The sequence below is a fragment of the Oryctolagus cuniculus genome, chromosome 15 (assembly GCF_964237555.1).
Source record: "Oryctolagus cuniculus chromosome 15, mOryCun1.1, whole genome shotgun sequence".
NCBI classification, from domain to species: Eukaryota; Metazoa; Chordata; class Mammalia; order Lagomorpha; family Leporidae; genus Oryctolagus; species Oryctolagus cuniculus.
In genome coordinates, this window is record NC_091446.1 from 65,951,127 (window position 1) to 65,966,593 (window position 15,467).

General features: G+C 41.2%; 1 protein-coding gene across 15 annotated transcripts in view; it reads left to right on the forward strand.

Moving 5' to 3' along the window:
- Window positions 1-15,467, forward strand: part of KAT6B (lysine acetyltransferase 6B) — a 204,004-nt gene that overhangs the window by 70,714 nt on the left and 117,823 nt on the right. The window contains exon 1 of one of the 15 annotated variants that reach the window (XM_051823159.2): window positions 7,512-7,543. The exons of the other annotated variants lie outside the window; for them this stretch is intronic. The gene's annotated coding sequence lies outside the window, so the exon portion shown is untranslated. Of the gene's footprint in view, window positions 1-7,511; window positions 7,544-15,467 lie in introns of those variants that run through there. 15 annotated transcript variants of the gene reach the window in all.

Below are 15,467 nucleotides of genomic sequence, written 5' to 3' on the forward strand. Positions count from 1 at the left end.
ACAGTGAGAGAGAGAGACAGAGAGAAAGGTCTTCCTTTGCCGTTGGTTCACCCTCCAATGGCCGCCGCGGCCGGCGCGCAGCACTGATCCGAAGCCAGGAGCCAGGTGCTTATCCTGGTCTCCCATGGGGTGCAGGGCCCAAGTACTCGGGCCATCCTCCACTGCACTCCAGCTGGCCTGGAAGAGGGGCAACTGGAACAGAATCCGGCGCCCTGACCGGGACTAGAACCCGGTGTGCCGGCCCCGCAAGGTGGAGGATTAGCCTAGTAAGCCGCAGCACTGGCCCAAAATTATCCTAATTAATATGACATTAAAAACATTACTTCTTGGGTGGCATAGTGGATAAAACCACCACCCATGGCACCTGCATCCTCTATGGGGTTGATTACTGGCTGCTCCACATCTGATCCAGCCCCCTGCTGATAGGCTGGGAAAGCAACAGAACATGACCCAAGTGCTTGGGCCCCTGCACCCACGTGGGAGACCCAGATGAAGCTCCTGGCTCCTGCCTCCAGCCTGGCCCCTTGCTGCCATTTGGGGAGTGAACCAGCAGGTGGAAAGATCTCTCTCTCTGTCTCTTACTCTCTCTATAACTGCCTTTCAAATAAGTAAAAATAAATCTTAAAAAAAATTTACTTTTCAAGAGGGCATTCAGTACTTGAGTTCAATTCTCTACTCTAGCACCTTTCTGCTAAAATAGACCTTGGGAGGATGTGGTGATGGCTCAAGTAACTGCATCCCCACTACCCACATAGGAGACCTATGTTGCGTTTTCCTGCCTGCTGACTGAAGCCTTAGCTATTGTGGACATCTGGGGAGTGCACTTATGGACTGGAGCTCTCTTTTTCTAGTTCTTAGCCTTTGGCTCTGTCTCTAGCTTTCTGCCTCTCAAAAATGATTATATAAAATGTTTTTGAAAAGGGAGCTGGTCAGAGTTTGACATTATAGCACAGCAGGTTAAGCCACTGCTTGGGATGTTACATATCCTATAACGGAGTGCTCAGATCAAGTCCCTTTTGTGCTCAGATCCAGCTTCCTGCTAATGCACCTGGAGGCAGCGGATAATGGTTCAAGTCTTGGGTTTCTGCCACCCCTGTGTGAGAGGAGACCCGGATGGAGCTCCTGGCTCCTGGCTTTTGCCGGGCTGAACCCTGGGTGTTGTAGGCATTTGGGGAGTGAGCCAGCAGATAGAACATTTCTCTCCCTTTCTCTCTCACTCTCTCTTTCTCTCTCCCTTTCAAATAAATGAATAAATCTGAATAAATAGAACTTTTTTTTTTTTTTAAAGAGGCCGGAATCAAAAAAGTACTATACGAACTGGGTGCTTGCTCTGGCTGTCTCTGTGCTTCTGTCCAGTCAGCCATCCATCATCCTGTCCATTTGTCCATCTCCTTGCTCTCACCCTGCCTGGTCTTTGTCTTCCTCTGCATGTAGACTGCTCTGCTCTTCTTTTCTTCTGTTGATTTTTCTCTCTGTATCCCCCCACCACATAGCTTCTGGGTGCGCTTCATTTCTGTTCTCTCATGCCATCCAGTTTGGTGGAGCCCTTTATAGTTTCAGGTCTTTGCATTCTTTTAGCTCTAGTTCTCGATATTAACAGGATTGTTTTCTTGTACAGATTCTAGGTAGCTGGGTTAGAGTGACTCAAATGATCTTTGGTGCCATGTCCGAACTGTGCTTTCCAGAGCAGGGGCCTGTGGACAGGGAAGTTTTTGATCTGAAAGAAAGATTTGTTGGGGGCACATACCATGACTTGCCAATATAAATGGTTATCAAAGTCCCATATGCTTACTGGAAAAATTAGAAAATAAGAAAACTAATTAAAATGTAATTAAAATCTCTTGTAATCTCACTACTCAAATAGTTAGCCATGTTGTTGTATTTCCTGTAATGTAATTTTTGTTGATAACATTAAAACTGTGTTTACATTAAATACCCTCAAAATCTAGAATAATCACAGAGTAATATTTTAAAGATCTTCATATCTATTTCATATCATGTTACCAGTGATTCTTTTAGTATTATTCTGGCTGGTAAACCTGTTTTAAAAACTGAACATTTTGTTGTAAATATTTTATTAATTCTCAGCCTTTTGGCTAATATTAAATGTGGCATCATTAATCACTTTATGTTATCTTCTCTTTGGCTTGCATTATTTATCAACTCCTTTGAGAGAAGTTAATATTATTTCCATTTTTCACTGTACTTAATATGGTGTCTCTAAGTTTAGCAAGTGTGTGGTCTATGCTATTTGCTTAATTCTGTGACACTTGATTTCTGTGAATACATGAAATGCATTGATAAGGTTCCAGTTCAGAAGTAGAAAAAGTACAATATGTAACACTAAGGATATAGGGCAGGAGCAGGGGAATGTCCACATTGCTTTAAGGTTGGTGGTAATTTTGATAACACATGTAGTGTTTGGGGTGTCTCTTGTAGGAAGTTTGCTGGTTCTTCTTTTTTAGGAGCCCTCCCAGGGTGGCATTCATTTCCTTGTTGGATTTGCCCCATTCCAGTATGGTTGGCAGAATTCTCAGACAAAATCTCCCTTGCCTTTGTGTGGTCCCTTCTGCTTTGAGTGTAAGTGAAACTTAACTGTGTTGAGATAGCACTCCTGTGATTACTTGGATTGGCATATGATATTAAAAAGTTTTCTCCAGGCGGTAGGAAGAAAGGGCGAACCAAAGCATGAGTAAGATTTGATTCAATGTAGTGGTAGTGAGAAGATGGCAGGGACCATATAACAAGGCATGTGGGTAGGCTCGATTAACTTGAGAATGAGCCCCAGCTGACAGCCAGCAAAGTAATGGAGACCTCGGACCTACAACTGACTACTGGAACTGAATTCTGCCAACAACCCACATGAACTTGAAAGTGGATTCTTCCTAAGAATCTCCAGATGAGACCACTGCCTGGCCCAACACCTTAATTTTGCCTGAGATGCTTAGCAAAGAACTCAGCTATGCCTGCCTGGGTTTTTGGCCCACAGAACTGTGAGCTAGTAAATGGATGTTGTTTTAAGCTGCTTTTTGTGGCAACAGGAAAGTAATATTGTACAGGGTCTGGCTAATTGTTAACTTTGTCAGATTTTTAACTTGATTTTCTCCAGATATCAAAGACAGCTCTCTCAGGGGCAGACTCACATTATCTAGCTGAAGAAACTGGTTATGGAGTCAAGAGGCCAGTATATTTATTTGTCTGTTTGCTTGAGAGTCAATTGTCCCACATACTGAGATACTTGGTTTGGATGCTCAGTACCTTACGTCACTGAAGGCAGACCTATATAGGTTAGCTAAGCTTGTCTTAGTGAGCTTGGCGTCTAAACAATGCGAGTTAGATGAATATAGCTTTTAACAGCCTCAAACGCCTACCTGTCTGATGGGGGATGGCCTTCCCTATGCGCTGCGTACTGTTCAGAGGGGCACTTGTAAGCTTAGTTGGAGACTCACCATGTGTAACAAACAGTCACAACAGTGTGGCTGAAAACAGCTTTTTATTTATAAGCCAGGGCTCACTAGGTTGAAATCAAGTGTCACTTCCGGCTGTGGTCTCATTTGAGGCTCAAGTTTCTCTTCCAAGCTCACTGGTTGGTGGCAGAATTCAGTGTCTGTGGTTTTTGGTCTACAGAACTATAGGACTGAGGTCCTCTGCTCCCAGAGGCTACCTTGCCACTTGATCTTCTCTGTAACCTAGCATTTTGCTTCTTTGTAGTCACCCAGATAATCACTTTCAAAATTCCAGTCTTTCCAATCTTTGACCCTCTAAAAGCCTGGTCTTTCCACGTTCCAAGGGAGGGGATTAAACAGTATATATGTACCAGGGGCCAAGATCTTGGAGACCATCTTAGAATTCTGCCTGCCACCCTTACATTACTCTGGAAATGCTGTCTGTTGGTACCTTTTTTTTTTTTTTTTTTTTTAATAGCTATGTTAGTACATCCAGTCTTACCTGGATGTCTAGGCTTGGAAGTTATTTCACAGAGTAACTACACAGGTCTACTCATATTTAGTACGTGTTGATTTTAAAGTATGAATTTGTGGGGCTGGTGTTGTGGTGTAAAGGCTAAAGCTGCTGCCTGTGATGCCAGCATCCCATTTGTGCGCTGGTTGAAGTCCTGTCTGCTCCACTCTGATCCATCTCCCTGCTAATGGCATGGGAACAAGCAGTGGAAGATGGCCCAAGTGCTTGGGTCCCTCCACAGTCGTGGGAGAACCTGAAGAAACTCCTGACTTCTGGTTTTGATCTGGTCTAGCCCTAGCCATTGTGGCCATTTGGGGAGTGAACTAGTGGATAAAAGATTCTCTCCCTCTCCAACTCTGCCTTTCAAATAAGTAAAATAATTTGTTTTTAAAAAGTATCAATTTGTGAAGGCAATTTTACTTCTCTGATCTTTCCCCCTTTAGTAGTTGGGATTGGGATATGGGGGAAGTTCTTCACTGTCACTTCCAGGGTCACAACAGTGACCTCTGTTGGCAGTTTTATAGTCTAAGGATTTTAGATCGTGAGAGCAATTCTACCTTCAGTGGAATTTTGAAAATTATGACTTAAAATTGTATTTACTAGATAGAGAAACTAGGGAGAGAAAATGTTGTTTGTACTATTAAAATTATAATGAAATATATTTGTTCCTTTTCTTTTTTAGAAAGATTTCTTTATTTTGAAAGGCAGAGTTACAGGGGTGGGGCGGAGAGAGAGTGAGAGGGAGAGACTGGGAGAACCTTCTATCTGCTGGTTCACTACCCAAATGGCCGCAACAGCCAGGGCCCAGGCCAGGCCAAAGCCAGGAGCTTCTTCCGGGTCTCCCACATGGGTGCAGGGGCCCGAGCACTTGGACCATCTTCCACTAGTTTCCCAGGCATTAGCAGGGAGCTGGATCCAAAGAGGACTTGAACTATTCTTGTGGGATGCTAGTGCTCCAGGTAGTGGCTTAACCTGTTAGGTCACATCACCCTTTGTTCATTACTTAAATATTTATTTACTGCATTATTTCAATATGATGACTTCCAGTAAAAGGCATAGTCTAAAATTAAAGCAATTAAGGAAAAATTCTATTATTGGAATTTTGACAGTACATGAAAACATAGCTGTCTTTGCCCATTAAAGTGAACACCAAGGAGCTCAAAATGTGTTCATGGGGTAGATTTTTATGGTTGCCTGTCCGTGTGAGAGATCTTTGCCTCAGGCCAGAGTGACTAGGTGTGCGGCAGAATTAACCTACCTGCTCTCTAGGGAAACTGTCAAATTTGGGCAGTAAATTAATAAGTAAAAAATGTCTCTTAGCTGTAGGCAGTCAGTTGTTGGTTGACTGATGGAAAATGTAGGAGGTAGCTAATGGAAGGTGACATCCAAACCCAGCCATTGACTGTCTCTGCTGAGTCAAAGTGAGGGTTTCTGCTGCCTTTTGCTCATTTTCCTTGATTGATTATAGTTTGTCGGTTAAACATGCAAACTTGGAAATTTGGAAATCAGGCTGCCTTGGGTCAGCACCATTTCTCCATTTAACTGAGTCTCCTTGAGCCTCTGTTTTCCTCTCTGTAAAATGTGGGTGAAGGGGTGGTGGTGGGAAGCATTTAATGTGATGCTGAGCATTGTGGTGGACGACGGAGAATGAGGCTATGGTGGGAGCTGTCACCCCAGCAGGCCAGGAGTTAGAATTGCCAGTGTGGGGTGGTAATAAAAAGCTGACTGAATCTTAATCAGTTTATTGGTAGTTTTAAGTTTTCCACACAGTTTTATCATTTGTCTGCATTCTTGGTAGACCCCTTCTGTTTATTCCTTGAAATGCTACTGTCTTGTTTGTAACTGCCCGAAGATGTCTACCGTCATTCCTCTTGTCACGTCTGAGCTGTGGCATATATTTTCATTAAGAGGAAATGCTAGGTGGACACAGTCTGATGATCTTGTGATGGAGAATTATGTAGAAAAAATTGGCTTAATAAAATGAGACTTTAAAATAATGGTTTATAGACTATTATGAGAGAAATGTGGCACAATCTGATCTGAAAAATTGGAGCAACAATTGATTAATCAAAAACTGTAGGTTTTGTTGTTGTTGTTGTTGTTCTGGATCCTAAATATTGTGATTTTTCAAACATGTGCATTTACTCTCAGCACATTCTGGTGGCTTTGACTGGTTCTGTCTGTAGTGAGTAGAAAAGCCAGGTCAGTTTGAAGGAATATATCTTGAAAACAGAATAGGACAAGAGAGATTCAGGAAGTGAAGAAAATGACCATTTCCACCCCTTTACTTAATTTGAAATTATCTGTTTTTGTACTTTGGTCTTCCATTTCATCTGTAACGTATACTTAAAAGACTAGAGCGAACAAGCTTCTTTGTGTAAACTTGAGCTTCGCAATAAGGTGCTTCAGTCGAGCCCTTAGTCCTTTTCCTGACTATCACCCCAGACTCCCTGTTCCAGCTGCACGCGCCGTCTTCTGCTTCTGCTGGGCCTGCTCTGGAGCCTCAGCCACTGGGGAGCCCTCCACTCTGTCTGTCCCCAGTGGTCTGTCCCTGTACCTCCCTGGTTGCAGTTTTGTAGTTTCAGTGTAGCTTAGTATGACTTTCCCGGACCCATTTACTGCCTTTAAGTGATGTAACAATGGCTTCCTTTAGATTTATGGCACGTGACTGTATCCCTCAGTCTGGTTAAGATTCCACTGTGATCAAGGCCTAGGTTCTTTTTTCTTTTTTTTTATATATAAAGCTTTTATTAAATAAATATAAATTTCATAGGTTCAGCTTTTGGAATATAGCTGTTCTTCCCCCCCATATCTACCCTCCCACCCCCACTCCTGTCCCACCTCCTATTCCCTCTCCCATCCCATTCTTTGTTAAGATTCATTTTTAATTATTTTTATATACAGAAGACCAACTGTATGCTAAGTAAAGATTTCAACAGTTTGCACCCACACAAACACACGAAGTATAAAGTACTGTTTGAAGACTAGCTTTACCATTAATTCCCATAGTACAACACATTAAGGACAGAGGTCCTACATGGGGAGCAAGTGCACAGTGACTCCTGTTGTTGATTTAACAATTGATACTCTTGGCCAGCGCCGCGGCTCACTAGGCTAATCCTCCGCCTTGTGGCACCGGCACACCGGGTTCTAGTCCCGGCCGGGGCGCCGGATTCTGTCCCGGTTGCCCCTCTTCCAGGCCAGCTCTCTGCTGTGGCCAGGGAGTGCAGTGGAGGATGGCCCAAGTGCTTGGGCCCTGCACCCCATGGGAGACCAGGAGAAGTACCTGGCTCCTGCCATCAGATCAGCGCGGTGTGCCGGCCGCGGCAGCCATTGGAGGGTGAACCAACGGCAAAGGAAGACTTTTCTCTCTGTCTTTCTCTCATTGTCCACTCTGCCTGCCCCCCCCGCCCCCCAAATTGACACTCTTATTTATGATGTCAGTGATCACGTGAGGCTCTTGTCCTGAGCTGCCAAGGCTATGGAAGCTTTTTGAGTCCCCAGACTCCGTCCAGTATTTAGACGTCGAGTATTTAGACAAGTCCATAAGCAAAGTGGAGTTGTCTCCTCCCTCCAGAGAAAGGTACCTTCTTCTTTGATGGCCCATTGTTTCCACTGGGATCTCATTCACAGAGATCTTTCATGTAGGCCATTTTTTGCCACAGTGTCTTGGCTTTCTCTAAGGCCTAGGTTCTAAGAAGGGTGGGCTACAGGTAGTAGAAATGGTCTTTTCTTGCCTTCCTGAATTTTTCATCCCATTCTCTTTTTAAGATGTAATCCTTCAAATCTACTTGTCTTCTCTGTACTTACTACAGACAGAACCAACCAAAGCTACCAGAATTTGCTGAGATTTGATAGACAGTAATTTGAAGGGCATTTTGAGAAGGGTCTTAGAGATCATTCAGTATAGGAAAGCACTTAAGAAGGGTTTATCCCATCCTCTTCACACACCTCCAGTTCCTGATTGGGCTAGTCTGTCTTTCAGAAGTGCCCATGCCTTCGTGGTGAGCTTAAACCTTCCATTCATTCTGGTGCTTTCCAGTGCAGTCACACTGAATAAGTCAGCCATTTGCTTCATGGAGGCTTCTCTAATGTAAAACATTGTGAAAGTTACGATAATTGAACATTTTTGATCTAAAAAAGTAGCAGTTTTATGTAGGCCAGCTTCATATAATCCTCTTGATTCATCAATTAAATGCTAATGTAAGTTATTAATTCCTTTTTTGTCATATATATGTGTATATATAAGCATATATGTGCTATAGAATATATATGCTTTATTATATATATGCCTCAAAATACATTTTAAAATACTCATAAATGTTTAGTGCTTCTATAGCATATTTATGCTTATCTGTATAGCATTATATATATATTTATATATATATATATATATATATATATATATATATAAAAATAAAGCTTTTGTTGCTTTATGTTTAGTTTTATTCTAGTAGGCCCCAGGAACTTGGCCTATTACAGCTCGAATTTTGCCTTGGCCTAAATCAACTCTAAATCAATCATTCTCTTCCTTCTCTCTCTGTTTGGTCTCTGAAATAAGATTACTTAATCACAATATCCACATGTCTACATGTGAAGATATTAGGGAGAAAGTAAGCAGTGGGGACATAAGAAATCTGAGAAGTAATGGTAAGAGGTGGTCACCTTGGCCTTATTAAAAGGTAAGTAAGGGCTGGGCTGGCTTTGTGGTGTGAATTAAGCCACTGTTTATGACGATGGCATTCCCTATGAGAGGGTGGGTTTGAGTCCTGGCTTCTCTGCTTCCCATCTGGTTCCCAGCTAATGCTCCTGGGAAGGTAGTTCAAGATGGCCCAAGTGCTTGGGCCCTTGCCACCCATATGGGAGACCCAGATAGAGTTCCTGGGTTTGGCCTAGCCTAGACCTGGGTGTTGGAGCCATTTGGAGAGTGAACCAGCAGGTGGAAGATCTGTGTCTCTCTCCCTCTCTCTGTTCTATGTTTGAGATATTAAATAACATTGTAAAAATATAAAATAAACCTAAAGGCAAAGACTTTTCCTAAAAGTAGTTTTAGAGTTATCCCCTTGGTCTTGCAAAATAATTGTTTTCTGTAGACAGAACTTCTTGGATTTGGGTTGACCTTGTAGAAACTGGACTCCAACATCTTTTTTTTTTTTTTTTTTAATTTTTTCCCTCACTTCCAAATAAGTATTTAGTGCTATATATATATGTGTGTGTGTGTGTGTGTGTGTGTGTGTGTGTGTGTATTTGAAAGAGTTAAAAGGAGAGAGAGAGAGAGAGATCTTCCATTCACTGGTTCACTTTCCTAATGGCCTCAACAGCCAGGGCTAAGCCAGGCTGAAGCCAAGAGCTGGGAACTTAATCTGTGTCTCCCATGTAGGGGGCAGAGACACAAGCACTTGGGCCATCTTCTGCTGCTTTCCTAGGCACGCTAGCAGGGAGCTGGATTGGAAGTGGAACAGCTGGTATTTGATCTGGCACCCATATGGGATGCCACTGTTGGCAGGCAGTGGCTTAACCCACCCTGCCTCGATGACAGCCAAGAAATAATCTTTTAATTATTTCTAAAAGTTTTTGCTGAGTAAGTATAGTATTTTCTTGATTTAAGTTCCCTTCTTCTTTTCCCTTCTTCTCTTGTGTCTTTTCTCTTCCTTTCCCTCCTCTTGCCCCCTCCCCATGCTGCCCCATTCCCCCTTTTCCTTTATTATGGTGTTTATCTTCATTTGTTCTCCATTAGTATCTGATTTTCCAACATAATGGACCATAGATCTGCAGCCTCCCTGGTAATTCCTTTTGGGTTTGAGAGGAAGTTTTTCTACACCTAGAAACTCTAAACTCCTATAAAGTAGATAGTACCCCCAGCTTTTTTGGGAAGAAGGCGTGGAGTAAGTACATATCCGGAAGCTCAGTGCTGTCTTACATTTCTTTTCTGATCCTGGGTTGAAGGTGTTTATTGAGGCTCCTTTGCCTTTTCAAAAAATTTTTTTCTTTGATTCTTGATAGAGAAGTGTATCTTATATATTTTTCTTCTTTCTTGAAAGAATATACTTTTTAAAAATGTATTTTGAGATTGAGTATTGTGAAACATCTTTCCTTTAAGATCCTCAAAGTAATTTTTTTCCTTTGATTTCCCTGGGTAGCCTAGCAGAGTATGCTATGTATGAGAATATTTGATAAAACTGTTTGCATTCCTTTGGAGTTTATGCTCTTATTTATTATTATGTTATTTAATTTATTTATTTATTTGAAAGAGGTACATACAACTAGGAGAGACATAGAAAAAGGTCTTTCATCCGCTGGTTCACTCCCTAAATGACCACAACCAATGGGGCTGGGCCAGGCTGAAGTCAGGAGTTAGGAGCTTCTTCTGGGTTTTGCACATGGGGTTCAGGGGCCCAAGTCCTGGGGCCATCCTCTGCTGCTTTCCCATGCACGTTAGCAGAGAGCTGGATCTGAAGTGGAGCTGCCAGGGATACTGGCACTGCAGGCAGCGACTTAACACCCTGCGCCACAGCAACAGCCCCTCTTATTTATTATTAATTTTCACTTTATTTGAGAGACAGAGAGAGAGAGATGCTCCATCTGCTGGTTCACTTACCAAATGGCTGCAACAACTAGGGATAGGCCAAGCCAAAGCCAATAGCTTGAAATTCAATTCAGATGTCCCACTGTGGGTGGTGGTACTTGAAATGTCATCTGCTGTCTCCCAAGGTGCACTTTAGCAGGAAGCTGGAATGAGAAGTGGAGGCAGCACTTGAACTCAGGAGCTCACATATGGGATGCAGATGTTCCAAGCAACATCTTAACTGCCATGCCAAACATATGCCTTGTTGGTTTTTCTTAATTTCTTCTTTGACTTCCTTCTCATTAAAAATATATCATTTTATAATATTTGGAGTTACATTTTAAGTTTTTTCTTGTAAATATTTTGATACAGTTTCTATTACTGAAGTATGTTCATGATTTGGAGAAAATATAACGCATGGAATTTATTTTTAAGAAACATTCTGCCATTTTCAAAAATTATACCCTATTCTCTTTGATATTAAAAGGAACTTTTAGACTTTTAGATTTCCTTTTAAGTATTTCTTTAATGGCTGGCAAATTTAATCTACAGATATCCTAGTTTCTAGGCTGCTTAGGAGTGTTGATTGGCTGTCTTACATATATACTGTATGTTTGAAAGTTGAAGTGTATACTTGGAAGAGGAATTCTAACCTTACAGTTAATCTTCTAATAAATAATCATGTAATATCTAACTTCCCATGTTGTGAATCTATTGATGCAGAAGTTCATCTGTGTTTTTTTTTTTATTTAAGCTTTCTTTCAGTATTATAGAAAGATTATTCGTTATGTGAGCATTTTGCTTTCTCCTGTTTCCTCTCTGTTTAACATCAGTTTTAACAGGTGGGAATATAGTTTATTTTGTGGGCAACTATATTGTTTTTAGGCTTTCAAAATCACAGGTATAATGGAGGACATTTTACATAGTCCTGGAGTTTTTATGCATATTGGGACATTTTACTTCATTTCTTATTCCATAACACTTGCTAATTACTATCAAGTTTGGTTAATTACTCATGTAGGTTTTATGTTGTACCTGATGTCTGTCCTTAAGTTAGAGAAGAGCAGTGGTGTTCCTTTGTGTTGGGCTGGTAGGTATAGCTCCTTGAGAGCCAGCAGCTGGCTATTATTTCTTCTTCTTTTTAAAGAGATTTATTTATTTATTTGAAAGGCAGAGAGAGAGATCTTACATCCACTGGTTAATTCTCCATATGGCTGCATCGGCCGCAGCTGGGCCAGTCTGAAACCAGGAGCCAGGAGCTTCATCCGGGTCTCCCATGTGGGTGCAGGGAGCCAAGCACTTCCGCTTCCTTCCCAGTCACTTTAGCAGGGAGGTGGATTGGAAGTGGAGCAGCTGGGACTCAAACAGGCACCCATTTGGGATGCCAGCACTGCAGGTGGAGGCCTTACCCACTGCTCTGCCACAGCGCTGGCCAGGAATATGTCTTTTGAAAGCAGAGTGTCCTTGTTGCCATTGATTGGATTTTTAGCAAATTGCAAAAAATGGATCTAACTGTAAATGGCAGTTATAGGATAATGCAGGACATATATAAAGTGTCAAGTGAAGTGTATCTTGAATTTAGGGCCTGAAGAAAGGGAAAATGGGTTTGATTAGTTGAGGGGGGAGGTTTGGTAAAACATCTTTTATATATGTTGTATAACTATGCAGAAATCACATGTTGGGGAAACCTGAAGTTAAGCATCCCCCTGATAAGCTTCAAAATACATTTTAAAATACTCTCATAAATGTTTAGTGCTTCTATAGTTCACAAAGGTCAAATTGGATTTGGGTCTTGCTAAGAAGTACATAACCTAGTGTTAGTCCAGCAGCAATTTGCATTTGAGAAATTTGTCCTTTTGAGAGACGCACAGAGATGAAAGAAAACGTGTATGCCCAAGGCCTATAACAGATAGGCTTCCAGAGATGCAGAGCAACGGGACCTGCAGGGGATCTGTCACCCAAGCCTTCTCCTTTGGAAGGTTATGCTGAGTGCCCTTGTCTAAGTAGACCTGTCCTTAGCCTTACCCGAGCCTTAGTGTTTATTTAGCAGCTCTGTAGCATTTTGTTCACACAGTATATCACTGTGCTTCATTACTGTTTCAAAGTGTGTATAATTAGTTAATCCCAAATTAAAAGTCCTGGGATAGAAAACAGACGCTGTTCTCACCAAATATAAGAAGTAAAATTCAATCTTACTGAAATTAATTCTTTTTATATGGAAGAATTGTTAATGTGAGTAGCTTTCAACATAATTTTTTCAACATTAGATACTTAGAAATAATATGGATTTAGTTAATTTAATATGTATCAGATTTAATTCTTATTTACTGCAAAGGTTAAAACAATTTATTTCTTCTGGAAAATTTAAGATCTTAATGAGTAGGGGAATTTTGCCAAACTTGGCAACTTTTCCAAGCAGCTGGCTCAAGAAATTAGGAATTTCTAATAATGAGCCTTCTTTTTTTGAATTCCAGAATTTAAAAGGCCTTTAGTGGTTTAAATATGATGCCAGTATACTCGGTGCAAATTGATGTTTTTTCTGTTGACACATTCTATTTTGTTTTCAAAGACTAGTTTATAATGTTTCCATAAAGGCAGAGAAAGCATCTTTTAAAAATGCAGTTTTCATTACAACTTGCCTTTTTTTTATGATTTATTTTATTTATTTGAAAGGCAGAGTTACAGAGAGAGAGAAGGATAGATAGAGAAAGAGAGATCTTCCACCCATTGGTTCACTCCTCAAATGGCTTCAAGGGCCAGAGCTGGGCCAGGTTGAAGCCAGGAGCCAGGATCTTCCAGGTCTCCCAAGATGGGTGTGTGCCATGGCAGATTAAGCCATGGCATTCATGGGCTGTTCACTGCTTTTCCAGGCCATAGCAGAGAGCTGGATCAGTAGGGGAGCAGCGGGGACTAGAACCGGTACCCACATGGGATGCTGCCACCACAGGTGGAGAATTAACCTACTGTGTCACAGCACTGGCCCTAAAATTCACTTCTTACTTGTGATGACGATACTCAAAACCCATAATTGTTATGCTTGTGTTGCCACTGTAGTAGCCTTGAGAGATGTCATAATGCTTTAATGGTAACTTGTAGATTACTTTAGCATTTTCACTCTTATCTTTTTTTTTCGTGAGTGTTTCATTTATTGGAATTGTTAAACCTACTTTCTCCCACATTTGTACTTGTAGAATCTCTGCAGTTCTGTCCTTGACTTACTTTGCTGTTCTATTCCATGGTATGGTACAGTGTACTACAGAGAGAATAGTTTCATGGCATTGATGTGTTGGAATGAAATGTCTGCCCAGTAGTGTTGAATAATACGTGTTATGATTTACATATTCTCCTGTATTTCACCAAGTTTCAAATAATCCAGAGAATGCTTCTAGTAGTGGCTGGAGTCATTTATCTTTATTAACTACACTAGCCATAGATGTGTTTGCAAGTGTATTAAATTTACTTCGTATACAACTTACTTGCTTGGCTTTATTCTTAATTAAACTTGATGCATGTATACATGAATTAATCCTTAGCAAAAATTCAGATGCTACAGATAATGACAGTGGTTCCTCTGACCCTTCATGTTGTTTGTTTACATTATATAACTTGTGAACTTTGTTTAAAACTGGACATTTCTTTGTGACATTTCTACAATTTGACAAAATCAAATTAGTAAGTATGTATGATGAGGCTTCATAAAGTTCATGGAAAAAGTATTACATCTCAATTCTATTTGTCCTTGAAAAAAAGTTTTTAAGCACTTATTTAATTGAAAGGCAGAATTAAAGAGAGAGAGATAGAGACAGATACAGAGACAGATCTTCCATCCACTGATTCACTCCCCAAATGACCATGTAAGCTGGGACTGGGCCAGGCAGACACCAGAGCCAGGAACTCCGTCTTGATCTCCCACGTTGGGGCAGGGGTCCAAGCACTTAGGCCATCTTCTGCTGCTTTCCCAGGCACATTATCAGGGAGCTGGATTAGTATGGTGACCATACTGAATGCTGACTGCAGGCAGTAGCTTTACCTGCTATGCCACAATACCAGCCCCATCTAAATGATTTTAGGTTGGCTTAAAAGTTGCAATAATGGTGTGATATTTATGTACTCTTGCTTAACTTTCCCTAATGTTAGCTACTTCATAACCATAATAGAGTTTTCAAAAAAAAATTATCAGGAAATTCACTGGTGAAATACTGTTTACTAAACTATTGCCCTTGTTTGACTTTCACCAGTTTTCCATCCACTGTTATTTTTTTTTCTGCCCTGGAATCCAATGCAGGATTCCACATTGACTTTAGTTGTTGTTTCTTCTTAGTTTCCTGGAATCTATTAAAGTTCTTGATTCTTCCTTTGTCTTTCAACCTTTTCTCTCTCTCAGCTTTCTCAGAATAATTTCTACTTGTTTCTCTTACTGTATTTAATCTACCATTAAAATCATTCTTTATGGGGCCAGTGCTGTGATGCAATGGGTTAAAGCCCCGCCCTGCAGCGCTGGCATCCCGTACCGGCGCCAGTTCAATTCCTGGCTGCTCCACTTCCAATCCAGCTCCCTGCTAATGTGTCTGGGAAAGCAGCAGAGGATGGCCCAAGTGCTTGGGCCCCTGCACCCACATGGGAGACCAGAAGAAGCTCCTGGCTCCTGGCTTCGGATTGGCTCAGCTCTGGCTATTCTGGCCATCTGGGGAGTGAACCAGTGGTTGGAAGACTACTCTCTCTGTCTCTAGCTCTCTCTGTAACTCTTTCAAATATATAAAATAAATTAAAAAAAATCTTTTAGATCCCATTTTTAGTTAATGTAAATTTCAGTTTTCAAGTTTGATAAAGTGCTATTTATTTTTTTATTTTCCTTGTAAGGGAGAGAGAGAGAGAGAGAAAGAGAGATGCCTTTTGTCTGTTGATTCCTTCTCTGAGTACCTGCAACAGCTAGGATAGATCA